Source organism: Equus quagga, chromosome 16 (assembly GCF_021613505.1).
Source record: "Equus quagga isolate Etosha38 chromosome 16, UCLA_HA_Equagga_1.0, whole genome shotgun sequence".
NCBI lineage: Eukaryota > Metazoa > Chordata > Mammalia > Perissodactyla > Equidae > Equus > Equus quagga.
In genome coordinates this window covers 20,115,918-20,130,689 of record NC_060282.1, presented here as the reverse complement: position 1 = coordinate 20,130,689, position 14,772 = coordinate 20,115,918, and the positions used below count along the sequence as shown (strand labels likewise).

At 41.8% G+C, this 14,772-nt stretch overlaps 1 protein-coding gene across 1 annotated transcript in view; it reads right to left on the bottom strand.

The window, feature by feature from the left end:
• SNTB1 (syntrophin beta 1) overlaps window positions 1-14,772 on the bottom strand; it is a 227,123-nt gene that overhangs the window by 112,816 nt on the left and 99,535 nt on the right. The window lies entirely within an intron of this gene.

The window sequence follows — 14,772 nt, the reverse complement described above, 5'->3', positions numbered from 1 at the left end:
ATTTCTAGATCACTGCTCTTATGCTGTATAATTTCAAGAGTTCCAATGGACACCTCCTGGTTCCCCACTTTCCTGATTATTTCAGTACTGTAGAGTTCTGAGGGTCATTTATGGAGACCCAATCTATAGTCTTCTCACTTTTTGGTAAGCAACTAATTCCTCATATTGAATACCTCTCTGCTTAAGTTACCTGGACTAGTTTCTGTTTCTTTCACTGAAACGTGACTGGTAACATTTGCCAAATACTGTTATATACATAAGTTCCTCTAACAACTTTCTATCTGGGAGCTCTTAACTGATGAAGTGGGGGAACTTGTATCTTTAGGGAGCCTAGGTTTGAGCTAAGATAACTACAAGCATAAATTTGTTTGAAGTCTCATGTTTTACCTTTAAAATTCATGGCAATGAACTCTATAATAAATTCTATTCTCCCGAAATTCAGAGCAAAACTCATGTTCCTGGAAGGTACACTTTTCATTCAGAGGCTTTATATATTCCATGATAAAACCCCCCTTTTCCAAGAGGTTATGCAGACCTCATTGAGCGGCACTCAATGTGTAACATTGTAGCAATTCTGTTAACAATTCTGTGTAACAATTCTGAAAAGTAGGTCTTGTTATGCCCATTTTATGGAGGGATTAACTGGGACTTAGAGAGGTAAAATAAGATGACTAAAATCACAAAGAGCTAGCATTTAAACCTAGGTCCTTCTGTTTTCACAGCTATAAGCTTTTTCCACTACAACACACAGACTTCTAAGAGGGTGATATTCACTAGTTCTCAGCCGCCCTGAACGTTGGTTTATAAAGGTTTGGCTAGTTCATTTAGCTCAATGCTGATATGTGCTAGTTAGTTCTTCTCTCCTTCACAGACATCAAAAGCTATCAGCATCTGCCTTGAAATGGTCTACTTCTCACCTTATGAAGGATTCAGAAAGAAAAGATGGATGGAATACAATAGAAAAATCCACAGAACTAGGAAAAAAATGACTAAAATATGCATTCTATATTGCTGGTCGTGCATGAGCAGCACTGTGATAACTTCGTACACAGCCATAATGATCATAGATTTGTGAAGCCTGGAAACCTGATGCCAAGTGAAGTCAACAGGACCCTGGGATTACTACGGTATCGGCAGAAATACTTCAGTTTGAATTCCTACTCTGGCTCACACACGCTGTTCTATCTGTCACTCTCCTTCTCCACGTAGCTGACAGCAGGCTGGAAAATTCTGCCTTCAAGACTTATTAGAATATTTCTATAAAACTGGATGTGGCCTTGGTAGGCGTCAACCCCTTCTTAGTGATTCAAGTCCTGTCTCTGTTTTCCCTGGAGAAATCAATCTAAAGATACTATTTGCAAATTGACCCAGTTCTTCAAACTGTCAGCTACTTCAGATGCAGTATCCGACAGAAACGTATAAAATCACGATGTAGTTTTCATCTACCCGAACAGCTGTTTTATACTTTTCAATGCAATATTTTACCCAGGGCTTTCCCAGCACTTAAAAAAACTATCTAAAAAATTCTTAACACATCTCGGGGCAAGGACGAAAGGGGTAAAAGGGGACACATGTACAGTGATGGGTGGCAAACAGACTTTCAGTGGTGAACACGATGTAGTCTATACAGAAGTCAAATTATTATGATACACACCTGAAATTTATAATTTATATAATGTTATATAAACTTATCTCAATAAACAAAAATTTTCACAACACTGAAAGAATCATTTTTCTGGAAAAAAAAGGTAAATGGGAAGAGACTACATTTGCTAAGTGCCTTTTAAGTACCAGGCATTAGACACATATCAACTTATTTAATTCTTAAAAGAGTACATACATAGAGAGACTATCACCCTCATTTTATATAATAAAAAAAAAAAAACAAAGACCTTAAGTAAATTGACCAAAGTCACCCAGATAATAAGGAAAAAGCTGATAATGAACCCAGGTTGGCCTGGTCTGAAAGTTAGTCATCTTTTCAAGACTGCACAATGCATCCAGCAAAAAATATTGCCAGGGAGCTTGAGAAAGAAAATAGCTCCAAGAATTCCAACTTCTGGGTCTAGTGTTTTGTTTCCAGGTAACATGAGGAAACATTTTCCGATTGCCTGAATCTTTAATAATACAGGAAACGAAAACAAATTGCACGACGTGGCCTTTACTGTGAGTTTCATAACAGAGGCAGAGGAGAGGGTTTTATTCTAGGGGAAAAGAAAAGCACTACATTACAAGCGAAAGTGTGTCTATAAAGCGTAGATGATTCGGCATTTTAGATGAGAGCAAATTAACGTTAAAAAGATTTTGCTGTTTTGATTGCCACTGATCAAAGGTTACTGCTCAAAAGTAGCTCTTCCTCTTTTCACATCTCCATCTATCTTTGCCTTTTTATGGATATTTCACCGTCAAAACCAGCGTGGTACGTTGACGGCAACATTCTTACCTGCACCTTCTCCAGCCCCCAGCTTTGTCATCATGGAAGAGGACACTCCCTCTAGATTTCTGTCACCTTCCAAGGAGAGGACAACAATCCATCATTAAGGCCGTTTCTTAGCTGAGCTGCCCGGTCCACTCTCTGTTGCACTGCCCTCCTGCCACTTCCAACTTGAGTGAAACAGACTGTCGTTTTCTCTGAGCCTCTTGATTGTCACCTCTATATCCAGCTCACATCACCGTGGCCAAAAGAAATCTTGATCAAAACTCTAGATGAGGCATGACACCTTTTATTAGGCAGGAACTTAGAAATACTGGTTTGGGACTGTCCAAGATGTTTTTATCCAATAGGTCAGGAAATGAAGTGTTTGGGTTAATCATATTTTTTCTTATACCTAGTTATCACTTGTCAGGTACATGTCGGACCTATTTTCAAGGAAGCAGAATATAAATAGACTTTTGTGATTTTTTTTTTTCTATTTTTGCCTCCAGATTTATTCTCTGCCCTTCTCTGCCTTGCTCTGTGCTCCAAGAAGTCAAACTCTATGTACTAAACAGCATCACTGGGGCCAGCCCAGTGGCACAGTGCTTAAGTTCGCATGTTCCGCTTTGGCAGCCCGGGGTTCACCGATTCAGATCCAGGGTGTCGCATGTTCCGCTTGGCAAGCCATGCTGTGGTAGGCATCCCACATGTAAAGTAGAGGAAAATGGGCATGGATGTTAGCTCAGGGCCAGTCTTCCTCAGCAAAAAATAACGAGGAGGATTGGCAGCAGATGTTAGCTCAGGGCTAACCTTCCACAAAAAAAATAAACAAACAAAAAAAACAGCATCACTCAGGCTCCCTATCGCTTGGCTCTCAGTTGTGTGCAGCCAAGCCAATCAAAAGTGTCAACAGGAGGTTCTAGTGCAGAAGAGGAGAAAGGTGGGGGTATTGACCTACGGCCAACCCTCCCTGGGCCATGTTCATCTCCCAGGGCTCTAGTCCTCACCAGCCTTCAGTGACTTGCTGCCTTTCCCCCTCAGTCCCAGGGGTGGGAGCAGCTTCCTGCTGTTGCTAAGCCCTTATTGGTTCCTTCAACACAGCCTGCTCTTCTGTAAATAGTCTCTTTATTCACCGCTCTCCAGGTAACCCTTCAAGGTGACACCTGCGTCCTGCCAGGACCTTGACCGACATCACCGCAATGGCTGTTCTGTAGTTAGTGAGTGATTTCTCTGTGCTGTTCTAAGAACTACGGCAAATGCAAAAGAGAAACAAGACATGCTGCTTCCCTCACCACGCACGAAAATCCAGCTGGCAACACACAACTGTCAAAAGGCAGTCATACCCTGAGTCTCAACGGAGGCAGTATCTCTAAAGGCCTAAACTTGTCCTACGACTCTACCTACCCCCAGCCTCCACCAAAACATGCCTGACCTCAGTCCCATTCACTCGGGCCAGTGTAATATCCGGAAATAGTGGCCAGGGTGTGGCTGCCACGGCTCTATGTCCATGGATGACAGAGCAGTTAGTTTTGGACTCCTTCTTTTGCCTCATTCCTCCAAGCCCATTTTATTGCCAATTCCTGTTGATTCCATCTCTTACAATCTCTCAAATTCATCAAACTTCTCTTTAGTGCTGCTGTCCTACTGTAGTAGAAGTCAGCATTATCTCTCACCTCAATTTCTGCAGTTATCCCCTAACTGCTCCCTCAGCCTTCAGTCTCACCTCCTCCCAGTCCTGGCTTTGCTGTGAAGCCAGAGGGATCTTTGTTGTGTCATTCCATGGCTTCCGCCCCTCCTAAGATAAAGTCCAAACCATAAAATGGCTTAGCTCTGATCATGACAACCTCTCCAGACTCTCAACACCTTCTTCTTATAGATGAAGAGACACACTTCAAAGAGACTAAACTTCTTCCAGTTTTTTTTTAAGAAGAACTATGTTTTTTCTTGCCTCAGTGCCTAGACTCATACTATTTCCTTTGCCAAGAACACCCCCTCTGTCTTCCTACCCCAACCTTGGACCTGGCTAACTTCTTCTGTATTATTCAAGTCTCAGCACAGACATCACTTTTTCTGACAATCATTCCCTTTTGCCACCACCCACCCTTCTCCAAAAAACAGAACTTTGGATTAGGTAGTTTTCCTGCCAGGGAGCTTCCATAGCATCTTTCCTTCCCTCATTACCTTTCTATAGCACTATTATGTAACTGCCGGCTTACTTGTACATATTTCCTACCTGATGGTGAGCTCTGTCAGGGCAACAACTCTGTCACCTGAACCTGAACGATCAAAACTATCTATTTCAAAGCTGAATTTTAAGAAAAGGAAAGAAATCTCAACCAGGTTTAATGGATGGGAAATGTCAAAATTCCTGTTCTAGTATTATTGTGGAATAAAGGGAGTATCTGTCAACAGACATAAGCCCTGTATGTCCAGGTAGGTGTTGTTATAAATCCACAGCTCTCTGTGCCCCCTAAACTCATCTTCCACTAAGGAAAGTGAAATTCCATGCATGCATCAAAGGAAGGGAGGGCAGGGACCTCTCTCTGAATCCCCTTCCCTTCTCTCCATCCCCATGGTAAGTGATGCCTGCTTGAATAGAGAGTGCCTGCAGGATAGCACTGGGGTTATTTTCGCAGGCTTCATTATCACAGCTGGAAAATCCTGGGGCAGCTTTTTGCAAACCAAATGGAGTTCAATTAATGCAGCAAGAGCAAAGGATCAAGACCTAAATATTGAGAGTCAACGTTATCAAAAGTCTCTCAGCACCCAGATGGTCAAGTTCAACCTCTCAAAGTGCTCTTAGAAGAGGGGAAACTGAGATTTTCCTGGAATGGTGCTTAGAGGCACAGGAATGGACTAAAATAAACTCATTTTATTGTGTACTGATGCATCATGGAACCACGCTTGGCGAGCCTTCTCCTCAACTCTTTTCCTCAAGGCTAACCAAAGATACTTAAATTCTTTTTTTAAACTAGCTTACCTTTGCCAGGGAAACCTTACTAATTCATATCCCACTGATTAAAAATGTATGATAATTAGGATGAATACCTAAGTTTACCTATGGAGAAAACAGATTTCCTGAAAAATAACAAGGCTATGGAAATATTTTTTAAGCTCATTAAAACGAACCTTTCATGCACTCTGTTGTATACAAAGATGTAAATTATGCAAGGGTTCTAATTGGGAGAAACATACTGGCTTGGCCACTTATGTTCATCTCCTCTCCCTTAAAAGATCCCGCAAAAAAACAGTAAGATAAGTAGTAACCCACAAGAGAATAAAAGAGGCAAGAGTTCAATACTTGTCTGAAGGACAGACAGCAATGGAGCCAGGTAACTGACTGCAGAGTGGAGGAAGAGCTAAGGAAGTTACAACGTAGAGGGCTGCAGAGAGGATTCCAGCAAAATGTGAGCCCCTTGGCTCTGCACACCTGCAGGGGCTTGGGGCCTCCAGAGAGAGGGTTACGGGTGATGAAGGGCTTAAAACAAAGGTCCTATGTATGTAAGTTCTGCAAGTTGAGTGGTGGGACTCTCTGAAAGATGGCAGGCAGTGTTCTCCCACTCTCTCCCCACCACCCATACCCAAGGAGAGAGACTGGATGGTTCTCACCTAAGTAACTCAATGGACCCAGAGAAAACTTCTAAACACTGACATTTTCAGAATCAGAAGGGGTCTCTTAGTAAGGCTGACACACCAAGCAATAACTGTAAATGAATTCTCACCAATTGATAAATCCAACAAAACTAATGAATAGTCCACAAGAATTATGAGAAAACATGGCATTCACAAAACAAGAACAAAATTCTATAAAAAAGGAACATTCAGAGAACAAAACAGGCTAAAATATAATAGTTGAAACTTAAACAGAATATATTCATGATGGGGCCGGCCCCGAGACCAAGCGGTTAAGTTCGTGCTCTCCGCTGCGGCCGCCCAGGGTTTCCTCGGTGTGGATCCTGGGAGCAGAGATGGTCCCGCCCCTCAGGCCACGCTGAGGCGGCATCTCATGTGCCACAACTAGAAGAACCCACAACTAAAATATACAACTATGTGCTGGGGGGATTTGGGGAGAAAAGGCAGAGAGAAAAAAAAGATTGGCAACAGTTGTTAGCTCAGGTGCCAAACTTAGAAAAAAAGAATATATTCATGAGAAGGTGCAAAAAAAATAAAGCAAAAAAATGTGATGCAAGTAACAGAGAAAGAAACAGACTTAGATAATCAGCAGATCCAACATCCTTCCAATGGGGGATGCAGAGAGAGAAAACAAAGAAAACAGAAGAGGACATTATCAAATAAACAATGTGAGAAAATTACACAGATCTCAGACACGGGTATCTAGATTGGTCTACAAATGGGCTGCAAAATGTATGATAAACACTCATTGCTTTCTTTAAAAAATAAATCTTTTAGATCTATTTGATTTTTAAACTATCTGCCTTTATTCTTTTGATAACATTTAAACTTTCATTTAAAATAACTTTAAAAAGGGAGTGCCTTACCTATTTTCTTAGGTCTGTTATGAATGCTACAAGGCATGCCTCATTACTTTGGGCCCCTATGTACACTTAAAAATAATACAGCTGTCTAGGATTTCATTTCCTACTTCAGATTTATGACTAATTCAGCCCAACGTCCCTGAACATCTTCTTCCCAACCACCTTTAAACAAACCGTTGAAATGTTACTATGCATTTTACTTCCTATATTTGTCAAATGCAGAACGTGAGCAGTGTTGAATCAAATGTGCCTTTTTATGTATACCCTTTCTGCAGTAACAAAATATTTCAATAGGGGTTGTCTAGGTAAGAAACAAGAGATAGATAGATAGATAGGTCGATGATAGATAGATAGATAATACGATAGATGGAGGTGATAGATGATAGAGATAGAGATAATATGATAGATGGAGGTGATAGATATATAATATGATAGATGGAGGTGACAGGTGGATGGTAGATAGACAGATAATATGATAGATGGAGGTGATAGATATATAATATGATAGATGGAGGTGACAGGTGGATGGTAGATAGACAGATAATATGATAGATGGAGGTGATGGATAGACAGATACAGACAGATGAATAAGCATGACCAAAATGGTCCTCTTGGTGGTAGAGGGATAATACTCATCAATAATACTCATGGTTTTTTGTTTGTTTATTTGTTTTTAGTTTTAAACATGATGGTAAATTTTAACTTTTTTTAAATTATAATTGAGAAAATAGAACACTGACTTTTGTTCATGATATACACAGCCAATTACAAGAAATTCCATAGCCATGTGAGAAGGCTTCTGGTTCCAGCAAAATGGTGGTCTACACAAATTCAGAAACCCTTCTGCTATGAACACCTGGATATGCTAGATAAGATATAATTTAAAAAGCTTGCTTGTTTGTCTTTTAATATAGTCCTGAGCTTGCAAGAAAGAAGAGGAAACTCCCAGGTGTCAAAAAAAGGGTGAGAGGGCGTTGAAAACCAGGGTTGGGAGTATTCAAGTGGACATAAGGCACCCCTGGGAAAGCGGAGTAGGGATGGAGTGATGGCAGGTAGTGGATTGGGTAGTGGCGAGTGGGCTTGAGGACTTGGAGTTTGATACATCGATAACAGTTAAGGCTTTGTGAGCCCATGAGTTGGGAAACTGAAACTGAAGCTCCTGCAGAGAGCCAGAAATCTCAAAAGGCCAAAAACTTCTGTGAAAGAATGTCTTACAAACTAATCTCTGCTCAACAGCTTGGGGAGATGACCCGGAAACCTTTCTCTGCTGAGAAAAAACTTCCCTCCTCCTCTTGCACCCAGGAATGAGGATATTTTGATTGAAAGCTGCCTTTATGCATGGTTATGCTGTCAGGAATGAGAAGATGTCTACATTAAATCATCTAATCATCACATCAATTATACACGGTCAGTATTATTAAGCACATTTTATAGAAAAGAAATCTGGGAATCAGAGGGGATTAGATAATTTATCTAAAGTTAAAGTTTACTCAACATTTCATCTAAAGTTAAAGGGAATAAGTGACAGAATTGGGATTCAAACGCAGACTTTCTAACTTCGACTCGGGAGTTTGATTCACTGAGATCAGCGCACAGTCAATCTCCATTTTAGCTATTTAAACTATGTCCACATACTGCAGCACCATTATAAGTGGATTTTCCCTTTGTTTCCAAAACGTCATATCCATCAGGATCTGCTGGCAATGGTTTCAGTTATGAGGCCACCATGATGTATCCAACCAAGAACGAAGAAAACAGAAGCAAGAAAATACAAATTTTGTGAGCCTCTTAGCAGGAGAAGCACTTTTCACAAGCAAGGACTTCCTGCAGAATGAAGACGGACAGGAGTGCCTCACGAATCTTCCTTCCAGATGCACTAAAGGAGGGGAGTTTTCAACAACCTTCCAAGTTTCAAGAGCAGAGTTGAGAACTCTATGTAAGGGATCGCGGGTTGGCGGAGGGGAGACAATAATGTTCCCCAAACACTGGGAAAAGGAGGAAACAAAGCTAAGCTAGTAAAATGATTACTCTGTTGCTCGTGGTCACCAAAAGACCATCTGTTTATAAATGTGTAAGCAAAGTATTTGAGATCATCTAAAACTTCGAACAAGGTGATATGGGGAGCAACTTCAGGAAGCCAGGAAAACTAAGTCCACTCTTCTGATCCCCATCAGGAACAAGACCATGTGAACCAAAGGGGACAGGAGAGAGCCACTTGGCAGGGGTGGGCGGGGAAGACCCTGGCCCACTTATGTATAGACCAAAGGAGATGGGAGTCTCAGTAAAGCAGAAATTAGCATAACGGCCACCTTGGCAAGGCCCTCCTAACCTGGGAAGCGAAGGCTTCCAGCTTCCTTGTCTAAAATATGCTTCTTAAGGTCTATTAGCACATCTCCTGTATTCATAAGCTTGATGACAATTTAATTTCTCACATAGCTGACTCACATGGAGAGAATGCCTTGCTTAGGCTGCCTTGAAAGTCCACACTGCTTTTGTTGCTTGGCGCTCTGGTGTACTTAATACTCTGGTATTCTGCTTATATTCACAGTTATCTTCCAATACAGCCTGCCCATAACAGGAGGACACACAGATCTTCCTATGCAGCATTTCCATCAGGTTGACAATTGCATTGACCATTACAAGTGAATCCTGGCTTGTTTGGTTAATGCCAGTCCATCCCTGAGAGATGGATCCAGTGTCACCATGATACTAATCAGGTTTCCGATCCTCTGTGGCTGAAGCTCGGGTACTAGATTGTGGTGATTTCACTGAGGGCACTTTGTGGGAACATATCCTCGTGTCCTACAGGACTTACCAGATGACATCCCTCTGAATCAGTGTGCTGAGTGACACTTTTCCATTTGAAACCACAACAGCGCCTTCTGTGAATTTTTCACTTGTATACCATAAATAGAGATGTGCACTGTTGAAATATCAAGAAAGGTTGTGAGTATCACTCCATAATTTAACCGTGAATGTCTACAGTGGGGTCTGTTACAAGTACACAGTCATGACGAAAGCTTCATACACCTCCCAGTGACAGGCTTAGTTAACAAATAGTCCTGGTTTCTTTAAGTTTGCTGAGCCTGGCAGGATAGAACTGTACTTTTGTTTATTCTCTTATTCTCAAGGCTATTTAGTGGGAGATTTTTTTTTAAAAGAAATTTCTGAAAAGGTAAAAATACCAAACGTGGAGAGATAAATATGCCACTTATCATTTATAATGTACCATATATTTCTGAATGCCTGCTTTGTACTAAGTAAAGTTCTAGAAAGCTGGGGTACACATGTAAGAAAACAATCACAAGTCATTTGATGAAGGGTGCTATAATGGACAGAGAGCAGGACCTGTGCTACACCTGTGCTGAGGCACCAAGGGTGACCAGGAAGGCAAGAATAGGACATGCACAAATTGTTTAAGGGCTGCTGGAGCAAAAAGGATGAAACGGGAAGGAGCTGGACAGTCAGGGAAGATCCAAAAGTTCATGGGGTTTTCATGCAGTACTGAGGAGTTTCGACATTAGCGAAAGTGACGGGGAGGCATTTTGACCAAATAGGTAAATTTTGAGTGTTTCAGACTCCCTTGCTGGGTGCAGGGTAGATGGCAGGGGAAGGAGCAAACTAGAAACAAAGCTCCTGGTAGTAAATACGTCCAAATAGTCTGGAGGACTGAGGATGTGAGCCTGGACCAGGGCAGTGGCTGTGAAGGCAAAGAGCTGAATAACAGAAAACAAGGGTTATTTAGGAGAATTTTAAAAAACGTTGTAATCACTGACAACCACTAGCAGTGACATATTCTTGTGGATTCAGTGCCTGCTGGGTGACCTTTTTCGCAGAAAGAGCAGCAATCCTGCCTGCTGTTCCACGGCTGTTTCTCTCCGAGAAACTGAACATTAGAGTTTTTAATGCAAACTCTAAGTAGCTGTGTGTCACCAGTTGAGAGGAGGAGCCCCAAGATGCTGTGGCATTTGTCATCCGTTCTCAGGTTTTAGCATCCCGGAGACCATTAACTGCTGGCCAGGGTGCTTACAGTTCAGGTGAGCTGTTCTGTCGGGTGCTAAAGTGGGAGGCAACGGGGTGTCATGATTAAGAAACTGGGTTTGAGTCCTAGATCTACGGTTTGCTTCAACTCTCATTTCTGGACTAAGTTTCATTGTCTATAAAACAAAGATTGGGGTACCTATTACCTAGGGTTTTTGTTTGGATTAAATGAGATATTTGCTTAATTTCATGCATAAGTGGTGGAACCAAGATTCCATCGTGGATCTAGCTGACTCTGGAGTTGACACTCTTCCTTTCTCTTTTATATGTAATATATGCAGTATTTTAATTATCATTATTATTATTCTGCAGAGAAAGATTCACCTGAGCTAACATCTGTTGCCAACCTTCCTCCTTTTGTTTTCTCCCCAAAGCCCCAGTACATCATTGGATATCCTAGTTGTACATCCTTCTAGTTCTTCTTTGCGAGCTGCCACCACAGCATGGCAGCTGACAGATGGGTGGCGTGGTTCGGTGACCAGGAAGAGAACTTGGGCTGCTGAAGTGGTGAGTGACGAACTTTAACCACTAGGCCATCAGGGCTGGCTCTCATTATTATTTTTTTAGAAATGCCACAATTTCAGTTTCTATTTCTCCTTTGACCCAAAAGTTATTTCACAGAGAGTTTTTAAAAATCCATGAAGAAAGGTTTTCTGTGGTTTGGTTTTATTATTGATTTTCTAGTTTTATTCCACTATCATCAGAGGATGTTGTTTATATTATTTCCACCTTATCCATATTGCATTTTCCACCTTATCCTTATTGCATTTTTTATGACCTAATCTATGGTTAATTTTGTGAATATTCTATGCGGATTTGCAAAGAAAGTGTATTCTTTATTATCAGGGCACAAAGTTTGCAATGTATCCAGATCTCCCTTATCAATTACCTTTCAGTCTTTTGTTTCTTGGTTTTTTTTTGTGGCGAGGAAGATTGGTCCCAAGCTAACAACCATTGCCAATCTACTTCTTTTTGCTTGAGGAAGATTGCCACTGAGCTAACATCTGTGCCAATCTTCCTCTATTTGATGTGGGATGCTGCTACAGCATGGCTTGATGAGTAATGTATAGGTCCTCACCCAGGATCTGAACCTGCGAACCCCAGGCCACCAAAGCAGAGCACGTGAACTTAACCACTATGCCACTGGACCAGCCCCATGTTTCAGTCTTTTATAACTTTAAGGTCCACTTGCCCTGTCTTGGACTGAGAGTAGTATGTTAAATTACGTAATCTCAGTATGTTTCTATTTCTTGCATCCTCTGCCATTTCTCCTCTACCGGGCACTGCTGTGTTATTTGGTGTGCATTCAAAATCTTCCTTGTGCTGAGTGTTCCTTGTGAACTCTGGCCTTTAGCATAAACCAGTCTTTCTTTGTCTTGTTTCGTGCTTTTCCGCCTGCATTTTACCCCATGATAGATCAAGATCAAAACTGATGCTTTTTGTTGTTGCTCTCAGTTTGTATTCGCCTTGCATGCTCTGCGCATCCCTGTATTTTTCGCCTTCTGAAGTCACTTTGTGTGTGTTGTGTCTCGTATTCAGCACAGAAGTGGGTTTCGCAGACTCCACGTTTCTCATTGGTACGTTATACTCTGCCCAGCACGTCACTGGAGTTCCATAAAATATTTGTTTCCTTTTTCTTTTCGTCTCTTCTTCAACCAGGGTCAAGACTCACCTAAGCCCCTAGCCTTTTTTTTTTTCTTTTCAGCTTTATTGAGGTATAACTGACAAAACTGTAAGATATTCAAAGCGTCCATCATGGTGATTTGATATATGTATACAATGTGAAAGGTTCACCTTACTAACAGCAGTTTGGATCTGCTGGACTGACGTCCCCTCCCGGGCCCTCTGGCATTGCTGGATTCTCATTTTCAGTCCTGCTCTGCTGGTTCTCACACCCTGCGGGACAGGCTCTCCCTCCCCCCCGGCAGGCCCTATATACTCACCAATGGTGGACTCGAAGAGCACTGATAGAGAAGTTTAAAAGTGCATTCCCTCTACTGGCTTGACAGAATGAAGTTTCCAATATACGCACTAAAGTCTGATGTCTCCCAAAATATTCTTTAAAATATAATTAAATGCCTTGAAAGAAATGTTATAGCACGTAAGTCCTGAGCTGGAAGGAACCCTCGACATCATCTACTCGAACTCTCTCTCCAATGCATTCATCACTTCTACAATATCCCAAGATTTTTAGTCCCTGTTTGCATTCTTCTGGTCATGGTAAATGATATGGTCACGCACTCTACAGGCATAAGTTTGAAGCCCAGCTAATCATATATTAGCTATATGATGTTTGGAACTTACACAAGCACTGAGCCTCAGTTTTTATCTATAGAATGGGGACAATGATGGAAACTCAGGGCTGTTGGAAGGACTAAGGAGGTTACAGAGTTACAAATTCAAGGACAAGGCAGGAAATGTGAATTACCAGGCAGGTAATTAATTGAATCCCCTAAGTGTAAGGCAATAGAAGAGACCAGGAGAGTTTAACTCACTTGTCAAAGGAGAAGCCTTTCCTGGGTTCCTCCTTAGATTGGAGCCTTGCCTGCAGCAACATGTGCCTAATCATATCCCCAGATCTTGCCATTTTTCTAGAAAAATTGGCTTTTTAATGTAAAATTTCCCAACTATTCAATGTGGCAACTAATTCAAATTTCTTTAAAACACCAGATAGACCATTAAAAAAACATATCTGTGGGCTGAGTACACATATCTGTAGGCTGCCACTTTGCAGTCTCTGGTCTGAAGTAATTAGCTTAATGCCCAGCACAAGATAGGCACTTGATAAATTACGAACACATCAGATCTGAAACCTCAGACATCAGACTCTTGAGAGAAAGGACTTTTCTGATCAGTGGGTAAGAGGCCAGAGAAGAGGAAACTCAGGGTAGCCAGGACATCAACTGCAGGCCCAGGAAATTGGGAGAAATCAAGGGGGACAAAACAGAGACCAGGTGGGAGTGGCTCATGGAGGAATTCTGCCACCTTCCCAGTCTGCCTGCCCTGACTCATCTTTTGCTGATACTCCCTGGCTCTCTCATACAACAGCCGGTCTCTGATCCTGTGCAGATATAACTGACATAGGAGGCAGGCAGGGAGTGGAGTAGATCCTGCAGCTGGCTGGAGTCAGAGGGGCTAGCAGCTTCCTTAGAGGGAGCTTACTGGGAAGAGAAAAAAAGGTCTTGAGCAGAGAGCCAAGGAAGGAACTTTCTCCCTGCCCCTATTCCCTTTGGCTTTTCCCTATCAGCAACTCTGAACCCAGCCAAATACTTCCTACTCGGGTGGGCAGCAGCTGTCCCACACATGTTATAAATATGGGCCAGAAGAGCTGTTCCTATTTTTAGCCTTTGAATGTGGATGCAAAGGTCACCAAGATTCTCCATTTGCTGGCTCACTTCCTCCCTCTCTTCTTGACATAGCTCTTATTTTCCTCCAAAAGGTATGTTTTCTGTTCCAGAGAGCTAAAGTAAGACATTTGGGGGAAGGGGGACCCTAAATATCTGCTCATCTTGGCTGGACTCCTTATAATTGCCAGGAGTGATATATCTCTCCCGTGGCATGAGAAGTCATGGAGAGACTCTGGAAACAGCACTCCAGGCTTGGAGCAAAGCCACTCCTTTTTCTCTCTTGAGCATAAACAGAGGTTTAGAGCAGAAAACAGTGCTAAGGATCCTGTCATTGAACCCTTCAAATACACAGTTGAGGGCACTGAGGCTCAGAGAGGCTGATTTGCTTATTACTACCTAACATTAATAATAAATATTATTATAGCTTATAATCATGGGAGGTTTTCCTATGCTAAGCACTTCACATAGATTT